The sequence below is a fragment of the Bos mutus genome, unplaced genomic scaffold (genome assembly GCF_027580195.1).
Source record: "Bos mutus isolate GX-2022 unplaced genomic scaffold, NWIPB_WYAK_1.1 CTG305, whole genome shotgun sequence".
NCBI classification, from domain to species: domain Eukaryota; kingdom Metazoa; phylum Chordata; class Mammalia; order Artiodactyla; family Bovidae; genus Bos; species Bos mutus.
The window spans coordinates 380-13,211 of record NW_027219797.1 but is presented as its reverse complement, the minus strand read 5'-3'; the positions used below and the strand labels follow the sequence as shown (position 1 = coordinate 13,211).

Sequence of the window (12,832 nt, the reverse complement as noted above, 5' to 3'; positions counted from 1 at the left end):
TAATATTACCCCTCAGATGTTGCATTTCATTAAAGAAACTTCCTGAAGGGCATGGGCAAAGGTTGATAGCGCTAACTCTGATGGTTCATTTGTTAAAATTATTCAAGGACATGAGGAGGAATATTCTCAATTTATAGGAAAATTAAAGGATGCAGTTGAAAAATCTATTAAGGATGTGACTTTACAAAATATTATTTTAAAACAACTTGCTTTTGAAAATGCTAATGAGGAATGTTGATCTGTACTTAGAGCAATTTGAGAGACTGGCTCTCTTATGGAGTATTTGAAAGCTTGTAGGGATATCAGATCTATGTCCCATAGAGCAAAATTGGCGGCATTGGAAACTTTTAATGTACAGAAAGCTGCTAATGCCAAATGTTTTAACTGCGGGAAGGCTGGCCATATGAAAAAACAATGCCGCCTGCCAACACAGGCCGGAAAAAATAATACTACTTCTACCAAGAAGAGACCCCCAGGAGTATGTCCAAGATGTAAAAAGGGGTTCCATTGGCTGAATGAATGTCATTCCAAATTTGATAAGGATGGAAACACATTGACCCCTGGTGCACAACAAAAATAACAGGGAAACTGATAAAGGGGCCGTCCTGTAGCCCTGCTACTAAAGGAGGACCCAGCGTTATGATGCTACAAGCAGCTACATCTAAGAGTGCTTGTATTGATATACCTAGTCCTTATGACATGGAATTAATAGAATTATGCAACCCCCACAAAATTCCCACTGGATATTATGGCCCGATTCCATCCGGGATGGTGAGACTGATTTTGGGACATAGTAGTTGAACAATGAAAGGTTTAGTGGTATTGACCGGTGTTGTGGACAAAGATTATGAAGGGGAAATACATGTTATGGTAAATGTTGTGAAAATGGGAAATGTATACTTACAAAAAGGGGAACATTTTGCACAATTATTACTTTTACCATATGTCAAACCAATGAAGGCATCTGATAAAGTTCGGCAGGGAGGTTTTGGTAGTACCAACCTTACTGCTGCACTATCCACCTTATTAAAGGAACATCAGAAACCCATGCTCACTTTACACATATGGGGAAAAAATTTCACAGGCATGCTAGATACCAGAGCTGACACTTCAATCATTATAGCTGAAGAATGGCCCCTTGATTGGGGTAAGGTTGTGGCTCCTTCTAGACTACTAGGAGTGGGTGAAGCTGATACCACACAAACTTTTGTCAGTGCATCCTATTTACAAGTGTATGGCCCTGATCAATTTGTAGCTTATATCAAACTATATATTACCAATATCCCTATCAATTTATGGGTACGGGATTTTCTTGAACAAACGAAAGCCACAATTTCTTTAAATGAACCTTTTTAGTGGGGGCCGTTGAGTTAACACCGCTGCCTCTTGATTGGGAATCTGATACCCCAGTATGGACACCTCAATGGCCTCTAACTAAAGAAAAATTGGCAGCTCTTACACAGTTAGTAAATTAACAATTACAAAAAGCCCATATAGAACCTTAATTTTCCCTGTGGAATTCCCCTGTTTTTGTAATAAAAAACAAATCAGGAAAATGGCGAGTGTTGATAGATTTAAGAAATGTTAATAATACCATGTTACCTATGGGACCCTTACAACCCAGATTGCCCTCCCCTTCTATGGTACCAAAAGAATGGTCTGTAATTATCATTGACTTACAAGACTGCTTTTTACTATACCTCTGCACCCTAAAGATAGAAAATATTTTGCCTTTTCAGTTCCTTCTATAAATCACATGGCTCCTGTTAAAAGATTTCAATGGAAGGTGCTACCTCAGGGAATGATGAACTCTCCTATCATTTGCCAATATCTCATATCTGTTTTATTACAACCCCTTAGAGATAAATACCCTACTGCTTTCATAATTCACTACATGGATGATATACTTCTCTCCATGAAATCTGAACTCTGTTTACAACAGTTATATAATGAAGTTGCTACTACTCTTCAAAACCATGGCCTGCTTGTTGTGCCAGATAAAATTCAATTGAAAGCACCCTTTAATTATTTAGGACATGTTATGGAAGAATCTAAACTCAAACCTCAAAAAACTCAAATTTCTGTGCAGTCTCTGCACACACTGAATGATTTTCAAAAATTGCTAGGAGATATTAATTGGCTGCGGCCATCTGTCAGCATCCCCACCTATTTCTTACAAAATCTATTTAAAATTTTAGAGGGATCCCCTGACCCTAATAGCCCTAGGCAGCTAACTAAAGAGGCCAAAGACGAACTGGCCTTAGTGGAGAAACGCATTCAACAATCTTTCTTAACTCGGCTAGATTATGATCAACTGTTTTTTTAATATATATTCCCCACTGAACATTTGCCCACTGCAATTATAGCTCGGCATAGCCCAATAGAATGGATATATTTACATACTAAACAGTCTAAAAAAATCGTATCGTATATTGAGAAAATAGGGCAATTAATCGTGTTGGGGAGAAGCCGTGTACAAACTCTGACTGGACTTGATCCATATGCAATACACATCCCATTGACAAAAAAGGAATTGCAAATTGCCTTACAGTATAACCTGACAATGCAAATAGCATTAAGTGATTTTCAAAATGTTATCTCATTTCATTTGCTGAAAGGAAAATTATGGGACTTTCTACAATGTACTAAATTCATTATAACTAATATCATTGCATCCTAGCCTATTTCCAATGCACCCACCTATTTCATTGATGGCAACAAGAAAGGCATAGCAGGGATTGTCGGCCCTGATATCAAAGAGAAATTACCCACTACCTATTCTTCAGTACAAAGAGTTGAATTGTATGCTTTATATGCTCTTTTGTCTCTTCAACCATTACCCTTCAACGTATGTACTGATTCCAAATACCTTGCTTCCCTTTTTCCCGATTTTGTTACCGCCCTTTTACACAACATAGATGAAGAATTATATACTCTTCTTTCACAGACTCAAGCCTTAATCCACTCACGTATTGCTGGGGTCCAGCCCCAGCTGATCCAGGGTATTCGAAGGAGAGATGGCTTCGGCAACCTATTTATTTATTTATCAAAGATATAAAGAGTAATAGAATGAGGATAGCTCAGTAGGAAAATTCAGTGGGGAAAAGAAGCTGAGTAGCTTGGTTTATGCAGAAAATCAATATAACCCATGACACCAGGTTAGCTCTGACCAAAGAGGCCGCAGGCGCCCTCTCAAATAGCGGAAGGTGCCCCACCTTAGACACCTTCTCGAGTGGGTCTTAGAAGCCCAGGCAAATAAATGGTCGCAGAGGATATCCGTGCTCCAGATGGAGACTCAGCTGGAAGTTAAGGGGAAGAATGACGTGGGGAGACCAAGCATTGGTGAGCAAGGCCCGTAGCTTTATTTTCAATAGGGGCTTATATACCCTAAGTTACACATAGAGGATAATAGGGGATGCAAAGTCAGCAGTCTTTGATCCTTATCAAAAACCAGGGTTTCTTTCCTGCAAATTTATCGTATACAAATGGTTTAGGTGATTTACATCATCTTCTGGCCAGAAGGCTTATTAACATTTTATAACTCTTGACAAAGACTTATCAACCATAAGATTTATTTTCTCTAAGAGTAATTATTTTAAGGTTTGGCGCCATTTTCTGAAGATAAAATTGCATTCCTATAGGGTGGATGTGTAATGGGTTTACAACAAAGGAAACAATTTATTACCTTAAGGGTCTTAAGTCACTAACACCAAGGCCACTACTTATTTTTTCTACATACCAACTATTAATTAATACACATTCAAGGATACAATTCAGGGGATGTGAAAACTTGGCAACAAACATTGGTTCATCAATGAAATCTTTTACTAGTTTTATTCTGACAGTTTCTAACTCTCTGAGAGGCTCTAAGCTATTTGAATACCTTAAGCTTCCCATGCCTCTCGAGGCTGGGAGACTGTAAACAATCGTATGCATAGTTATAGGAGTCCGGGTAAACTTGTCAGGCGAGTTAGAGAGCCATCTGAGGGGTTTGGATTTAAACACTCCTAGTTGCCCAGAAACTTTATTAATTGGAGCTGTAAATTAACTCTTTGACAGAGAGAGCGAGATGGTGGTGGGGGACAGCCCCCAGTAAAATCAGAGGTGAGAGCACAAAGCAATAAAGTAGGCAGACTCTGGTTTTTTTAGGGGTAGATGCTCGAGAATATCCAGGGGGACTCCTGAGGCTCGATCCCGCCTTTGCATATGCCGAGCCTCCTTCCTCATGACCTTTGTCACGAGTGGAATGTCTCTCGCCGGCTCCTGGCATCTCCCCCTTTTTTATTTCTTAAAACAGACAGATGTAGCTCAGTCGCAAGCCTCTGAATGCTCTGCCAAAGAATCCTGACAATACAATTAAGAATGATTATGAGAAGCAGAATTAAAGCAGCCACCGCAGCATAGCTAAGGACGTTAGAATATTCTTTCCTGAGATGTAGTTAGAGAAAGTATGGAAGAAATCATTTGCTGTTCTAGCAGCAGCAAAATCTAATCGGGAGTGTTCCATGGTTGCTATTTGATTATGAAGTTTCCCTAAGTCTAAGCCAATGTCAGAGCTGTTCCAGATACCTGAAATATGGTTTTTAATTTTTTCCCAGTCAAAATCTGTCTCATTTACTTTCAGGGGTGTTACACATATCCACCGATAGTCAGCATGACAGGACAATGCCATTTTCACCTTTAAAACCTGCAATTCAGTCCCAATATGTATTATTGCTTCCTCTAGGTCATCTACCCTCATTTATAATTTTCTGTCTATAGCTTCCTGTGTTGCCAATGCTAAAGAAACATTTTTGGACATAGAATCAACATATTGAGCAGTATGTACTTGTTGAGTCAATGATATTGCTGCCACAGTAACAGAAGTAATTGCACTTATCAAAGCTGCTATTCCCAAGATAAGTAAGCCCACAAACCATTGTGTTCACATTAAATCCTGCAGTTGTTGTAATACAGCAAGAGCATAATTCAATAAGTGGTTACATCATAAGGTGGATGTTGTAACATTACAAAGGATAAAACATTATATTGAGGGTTTAAACAAGATGAACCAGGGAGCAGCTGTAGGCATCGGCCGGGGGAGCAGTGTCCCCAGCAGCAGGAGGCAGAACGCGAAGGGCAGGCTGTGGGCCGCAGCACCTATGGCGGGCAGAGGGGCAGGGTTCGCGGACTTGGGCTAGCTGCTGCCGCTTGGGCTTGGGGCATTTCCCTCTCGCCGCCGGGGCCGCGGCCTGCTGGTCTGGATGGCACTCCATGGGCGCGCTTTCCTCTCTGGCCCTCACTCGCCACACAGATTTCTTTGCTGTAGGTCGCGGGGTGCAGCGAGGAGGGTGTGATGTGCTGCTGGCGGTGCTGAGGCGAGAGCTGGCTGGGGGAGGGGGGGCGAGTGAGTGCGCGCACCGGGAACCTGGTCTTTGGGGAATGTGACATGACGAATTTTTCTGAGATCCAAATCGGAGAATCTGCATTCTGTAGAAATATACAAGCATACCCTCTCCCACAAGTTAGCAACACATCTGGCCTTTTTCACTCTCCAGTAAGGAGGTCTTTTTACTCGATCAGGGGCCGAATTGTAGCCTGTAATTCAGGCATCTAGTGTCTCATCATTGTAGTCTGCCCCTGTGTTTACGTTTAAGTTATTAATTACAATTTGGACATAACTTTTGTCTAGCTGTTTCCCTAGGGATATGAAATTTATACCTTAAACCAGCTGCATTTTGATGGTGAATTTTGTGAGAATTTTTGGCCTTATCAATCTTTTTATGTAAGTTTAAAACAATTACTTTAGTCAATGCATCTGCCAAAGCATTTCCGTCATATAAAGTGCCAGGCAAGTTGGAATGGGCTCTATGTCCCACAAAATATTTTTTATCTCTGTTTAATCTTCTTTTGTAAATCAGATAACAAGGAGAAGATAGTAGTTTTATTTTTTGGAATATTAGCAGTTTCAATATGAGGAAACAACCCTACAGTATATCTGGAGTCAGTCAAAAGATTAAAGGTGTGGTCTCCTAAATGTTGAAAAGCCTAAATAACTGCTCGTAACTCAGTCTTGACATTTTATTCCCTTGAATTAAAAGATCCTTTAAAGGCCTTGGAGCTGTAACTTCCTGCACCCAAAAGGCTAGACCACTAGATCTAAATGCTTTGTGGCTCTTATCTGATAATAAGGTAAAAGCAAAAGCTGTGTTACTCTTTGACCTTTATTAATTTGTACAGTTTTGGTAGGTGGTGAGATCAAGACTTTAATTTTTCCAATATAATCAGAATCTACTACACCATGCACCACCGAAATTTCTTTCTTTTCTTTTTTTTTTTGAAAAGAAAGCGAGCTATGCCCCAGGACAAATCTTACAATGTCCAAAGGTAGGGGGCCAGCCACTCCCGTTGGAATTGGAGTAAGCGGCACATCAGGGGTTAATATTGCTGCTAAATCCCCTTGCCTTTTCACTTTTCTCCTAGCCTGGGTGAGACCCCCCTGAGGGGGTTCTCTCTAAGGAACACGCTCTGCATATCTGTACTAAAAGCTCCTTTGTTTAAAAAACTTTTTATCTTCCTCAGGCTTAGGCAATGCTTTGAGAAGTTTTGGGGGCAAAGTGGGGAATTTCTGGGCCCTGGGAAGCACAAACGGAGGTGGTGGCAATCACCTTAAATCAGAAAGTGTTGGATAAGTTTTTTTAAAGGTTTGCGCAGAGGGGGAGGGAGCTCGCCAGGGCGCTCGGCCGCAGCGTCCTGTAAGCCCTCTCCTTCCTCGGGAGGTAGAGCAGTCTCCCTCCTTTTTTTTTTTTTTTTCCTAATGGCAGAAATTATGATCTGTGCAGAAAGTGGAGACTCACCACCATCCACCGCTATAGCCTCTCCCATAGGCTATCTAACAGCCTCATGATGAAGGTCCAGGACATGTCTAATCATATTCCACAGTCAATAAACATTTGTCTATTCTTAGATGCAGAGAAACCCATTTTTTTTTTTAATTTTAGAGAATATTTTTATTTATTTTGTACCCTCTTTACCCTATCTAAAGTGCAGAGGGGACTAGAAAAGAAGCCTCAAGGTGAGGATCAAATTCATCCTTGGGACTAGAGAAAACCCTTTTCCGGGAAACTCCTAGCGGAGGCCCCTTACCCCTACATGGAGTGGAGGCATGGGGGGATGGGAGCATCCCGTATTTCTCCTCTCCTGTTCCGGAGATCCTTTAACTGTTTGGTGACTAAATCTTATGGACTGTCTGATCAGGGATGTTTCCCTCAAGCTCCTAGGAGCTGATGGTCTGATTAGGGATGTTTTTCTTAAACTTTTAGGAGCATCTTTAGCTAAAAAAGACCAATCCTCATCAGAATGGTATTGAGCTGCTGTTTCCTCTAAATCTTTCTCATCTTGAGGGGAGAGCTGATCTTTCTTCTCATCCCTATCTTCTACATGCTCATTGTCAGTCATAGCGGCTAGCCATTTGTTTAGCTGCCAATAGCTAGGTATAGCCTCTTCATTTTCACCTTCCTTTATAACAGGTACCTTTTCAGATTCATGAGCTGTATCTAAAGCATCTCTAATCATAATCCATAGAGGAAAGGTGTAAGTAGGAATTTTTTCCAAGCCTTGTTGAGCACAATAAGCTCTTAGCTGTTTCCCTACTTTTTCCCAGATATCTAGGTTAACAGTGCCCTGTTGTAGAAACCAAGGGCAGTGTTCTTGTACAAATGTAAAAAATGATTGAATAGTAGATATTTTAACTTTGATTCCTCTTTTACTTAATAACTGTAAAATTACTCCTATAAAGAGCCGTCTTTCATTTGATTCAGTGTTACCCATGTCAGAAAATTAAGTATAATAGAAGATTTTGCTTTTAGCTATCAAAAGATCAGGCTTTTCTTTGGCCTTTTAACTTCAGAAACTGTTTTCTCTCTCTAAGTCTAACTCTTTAACACTTTCAACACTTTCCACTCCTCTCGCCCTGTCTATTCTACAGGGGGGTCCGTGGCACCCTGAGTGGGGTCCTAGCCATCCCGAACACTGGAAGAACAGTCGGGCTGATGACCCAGATTGTCCCGAGGGAGGAACAGTAGGATGATGACCCAAACTGTTCCAAGGGATGAGCAGTAGGGCTGATGACCCAAAGAGTTCCGTGGGGGAACAAGAGGGCTGATGACCCAGTTGTTCCGAGAAGGGGGAGCAATAGGGCTGATGACCCTAATTGCTTTGGGGAGCTTACCTTCGAAACACCTGTCTCGGGCACCACCTGCCAGGGTCCAGCCCCGGCTGATCCAGGATATTCGAAGGAGAGATGGCTTCGGCAACCTATTTATTTATTTATCAAAGATATAAAGAGTAATAGAATGAGGATAGCTCAGTAGGAAAATTCAGTGGAGAAAAGAAGCTGAGCAACTTGTTTTATGTGAAAAATCAATATAACCCGTGACACCAGGTTAGCTCTGACCACGGAGGCTGCAGGCGCCCTCTCAAATAGTGGAAGGTGCCCCACCTTAGACACCTTCTCGAGTGGGTCTTAGAAGCCCAGGCAAATAAATGGTCGCAGAGGATATCCGTCGCTCCAGATGGAGACTCAGCTGGAAGTTAAGGGGAAGAATGACATGGGGAGACCAAGCATTGGTGAGCAAGGCCCGTAGCTTTATTTTCAATAGGGGCTTATATACCCTAAGTTACACATAGAGGATAATAGGGGATGCAAAGTCAGCAGTCTTTGATCCTTATCAAAAACCAGGGTTTCTTTCCTGCAAATTTATCGTATACAAATGGTTTAAGTGATTTACATCATCTTCTGGCCAGAAGGCTTATTAACATTTTATGACTCTTGACAAAGACTTATCAACAAAGACTTATTTTCTCTAAGAGTAATTATTTTAAGGTTTGGCACCATTTTCCGAAGATAAAATTGCATTCCTATAGGGTGGATGTGTAATGGGTTTACAACAAAGGAAAGAATTTATTACCTTAAGGGTCTAAAATTACTAATACCAAGGCCACTACTTATTTTTTCTACATACCAACTATTAATTAATACACATTCAAGGATACAATTCAGGGGATGTGAAAACTTGGCAACAAACATTGGTTCATCAATGAAATCTTTTACTAGTTTTATTCTGACAGTTTCTAACTCTCTGAGAGGCTCTAAGCTATTTGAATACCTTAAGCTTCCCATGCCTCTCGAGGCTGGGAGACTGTAAACAATCGTATACATAGCTGTAGGAGTCTGGGTAAACTTGTCAGGCGAGTTAGAGAGCCATCTGAGGGGTTTGGATTTAAACACTCCTAGTTGCCCAGGAACTTTATTAATTGGAGCTGTAAGTTAACTCTTTGACAGAGAGAGCGAGATGGTGGTGGGGGACAGCCCCCAGTAAAATCAGAGGTGAGAGCACAAAGCAATAAAGTAGGCAGACTCTGGTTTTTTTAGGGGTAGATGCTCGAGAATATCCAGGGGGACTCCTGAGGCTCGATCCCGCCTTTGCATATGCCGAGCCTCCTTCCTCATGACCTTTGTCACGAGTGGAATGTCTCTCGCCAGCTCCCGGCAACGTATGGAACCTTTCTTCATTGCACATATACGTGCTCATTCAGGTTTACCTGGCCCTCTGGTTGCAGGAAATGATGCCGTTGACAGGCTCTTAGCTCCCGTCTTTAAGTCTGCCAGTGACGAACATGCTAATCTTCATACCAATGCTAACAGATTGCACTCTAAATACCGTATTCCTCTCACTGAAGCAAGGTGTATTATTAAAACGTGTGATGTCTGCACCCCTCTGCACTTAAGAACTATGATTTCAGGAGTTAACCCCTGGGGGCAACAGCCTAATTCCCTTTGGCAGTCTGACTTCACTCACTGCTCCCTAGGAAAGTTTTCTTTGCTTTTTGTCTCAGTAGATACATTTTCAGGCTTTTTCTGGGAAGTACCTGTCTCTTCAGAATCCAGCAAACACGCCATTTCTGCACTCTTACTCACCTTCCCCATTATGGGGATTCCTTCAGTCTTGAAAACAGACAATGGACCTGCATTTACCTCACACTAGTTTTGTTCATTTTTATCAGAATGGAACATAACACACATTACTGGAATACCCTATAATCCCCAGGGTCAAGCCATTATTGAAAGAGCCCACTGCACCCTAAAAACTCATTTATTAAAACAGGAAGGGGGAATTTGGAAGAGGAGATACACTTCTTATCCTATGAACCCTCAGTTATTATTATCTTTAACTCTTTATTCCCTAAATTTTTTAAGCTTAACAAAAAATAATTGACACTCGTGCAGATAGACATTTTGCAGAAGACAAAAACAGCAAATTAGAAATCAATACACCAAAACAGTATAAGCAATTTAATCAGTGGCAGCCAGGAATCTTACAACTCCTAGGCAAGGGTTATGGTCTTCTCGTTGCAGATGGAGAGGAAATCTGGGTTCCCTTTCACCACACCCATTACCGAGAAGGACCCCAAGACTGGAATCCCTCGGCAAGTGACAAAGCTTACGCGAAGGGTCTCGTCAATGACCTTGGAGGAGCCAATGAGGAAACGCCATCATCTGAATCCTTACCCGACGTGGGCTCAAGTGAAAAACATGACTCTTCAGGTTGAGCAGACACTGAAAAACACTGGAACTCCTATGACTCCAGATAAGCTGTTTCTGGCAATGTTAGTTGTTCTTTCCTGTTCCTCTGGGGTAAGTGCAGAATATGTTTATTGGGCATGCATACCCAACCCACCACTTCTCCCCATAGTGGATTGGGTAGATAAAGCCCCTATGATCTTTACCAATGATAGCATGCTTTTTCCAAGTCCCTGGTCCACAAAGTGACCAATCCATGAAGAAGATGAGGGAAAGCCAATCAACATTTCCATTGGATTCAAAACCTTGCCTATTTGTTTCAGATCTCACCCCCTTTGCATGACTATCTTCCCACAGTGGTGGGCATACTCTGCCAACAATGGGACTGCTTTGTGTCTGGGAATGTTCGCTATGGCATCTTTCTTACTTAATGGCTCCAAGCGACATTATCCAGGCCAGATAGCCAACTATTCGAACTTGTTTTTTCAACCAGAGGAACCTTCATGTCATACTGTATCTTGGAGAAGAAAACATGAGATACAATCGTTACACTGGTCTGGCTGTCAAGGCCAATTTGGGAAAATTTCTATAATTCAGCAAAATCATACCAATCATACATTAAAATTTGTCGACTGGGGACCTCACAGGTTATTTGTAAACTGTTCTGAAAAGCAGGAGGAACATCATAACTGCTCCTGGTTTAATAGATCAAGCATTGGAGGCTTTCATAAATCTAAGACAATTTTCTGGACTGATAAGGACATATTGCTGAATTGGTTTAACGGGGGCTTATCACCCCCACAACCCAGGATCGTCGTCCCCATTGTGGGGCCAGAGCAATGGCACATTTGTAAATTCCAGCAGCCTTAGAGCAATTCGCTAGTGTTTATGGGACTGTGGGTGTGTTTCATCCTTCTAATTATACCTTCCTATACAATAGTACTGGCTATGTTCAATCATGTGTTCACCTTCCGTACTTGTTTATTGTAGGGCATTTTGATATTGACTTATCGGCCAAGATTGTCAATTGTACTGCATGTGCATTGTATACCTGCCTTAATCACACCATTTCATATCACAATGCTAGTATTGCGCTAGTTAAACCAAGATCTGAGTTATGGCTGCCCGTAAACTTAACGGAACCTTGGACTAATTCTGTATTTCTTTCTGTATTGTTGAAAACTGGACTTAGGCAATCTAAGCGCATCATTGGGTGGATTATTGCAGGCATCCTAAGCCTTATTGCCATTGTGACTGTAGGAACGTTGTCTGGTATGGGTTTACATAATTCTATACAAAATCATGATTTTATCACTGCATGGCACAAAGACTCTCATGATCTTTAGACTCGACAAGCTCAAATAGATCAGCAATTACAAACATGAATTAATGAGTTACAAACTGTGGTAATCCACTTAGGAGATCAAGTGCAGTAACTGACTTTCCAAACACGTATACATTGTCACTGGAATTTTACTTCTTTGTGTCTGACTAACATACCCTACAATAGCACTGAGTATCCTTGGGATAAAGTTAAAGCACATTTGCAGGATCTCACAGATAACTCAAGTTTAGACATCAATCTGTTGAAACAACAAATTGCTAATTTTCAAGTTAAAGTACCTAAGGAATTGTACAGCACTCAATTTTATGATATTTTAACTAAAACCCTATCATCTCTACACCCTAGAACTTGGTTTTCAGGAAGCAACGTTGTTATATATGTATTAATCACCCTGCTTTTTCTGGCATTGCTTATAGGATACAGATGTCTCTACTCAAGACTCCGTGCCTCCCATAACGGAGTCCAACTAGCAGCTGCCATGCTAAAATTGAAAACAAAAGGAGGATATGTTGGGAAGCGCAGTGCAAAATAGCCTTGAAGGAGAAGGTCCTTGAGAAAATGGCAGAGGGCCAGAAGTACCCAGGCTTTGCGTTCTGATAGCTGAAAAACATCTCCCGCCTTTAGCTATGCTAGGCACCAAGATTTAATAATTAAACATTAAGGATGTTGCTTGAGAAAATGGGTGATGGGATAAACACATGGGTCATTTAGAATGCGCTGTCCTTGAAATATCTTTTACTGATTATGTCTTAACCCCATACACGCTCTGCTGGCCGTATACTCTAAGATCTTTGTTCCTGCTTCTATAAAAGGGATCGACTGCAGAAATGAACTTGTCAGTCCTTGCAAGAGACTGTCCGAGTGTTGTTCTTTCAGGTTCATCGTTTCCAAGTTCCGGGGAGAAAATCCCCGACAGGTACAGTTAA

At 41.3% G+C, this 12,832-nt stretch overlaps 1 pseudogene; it reads left to right on the top strand.

Annotated features, from left to right (window-relative positions):
• Positions 1–10,573: 10,573 nt before the first annotated feature.
• On the top strand, positions 10,574–12,503 carry LOC138986956 (endogenous retrovirus group K member 6 Env polyprotein-like; annotated as a pseudogene).
• The last annotated feature ends 329 nt before the right edge of the window (positions 12,504–12,832 follow it).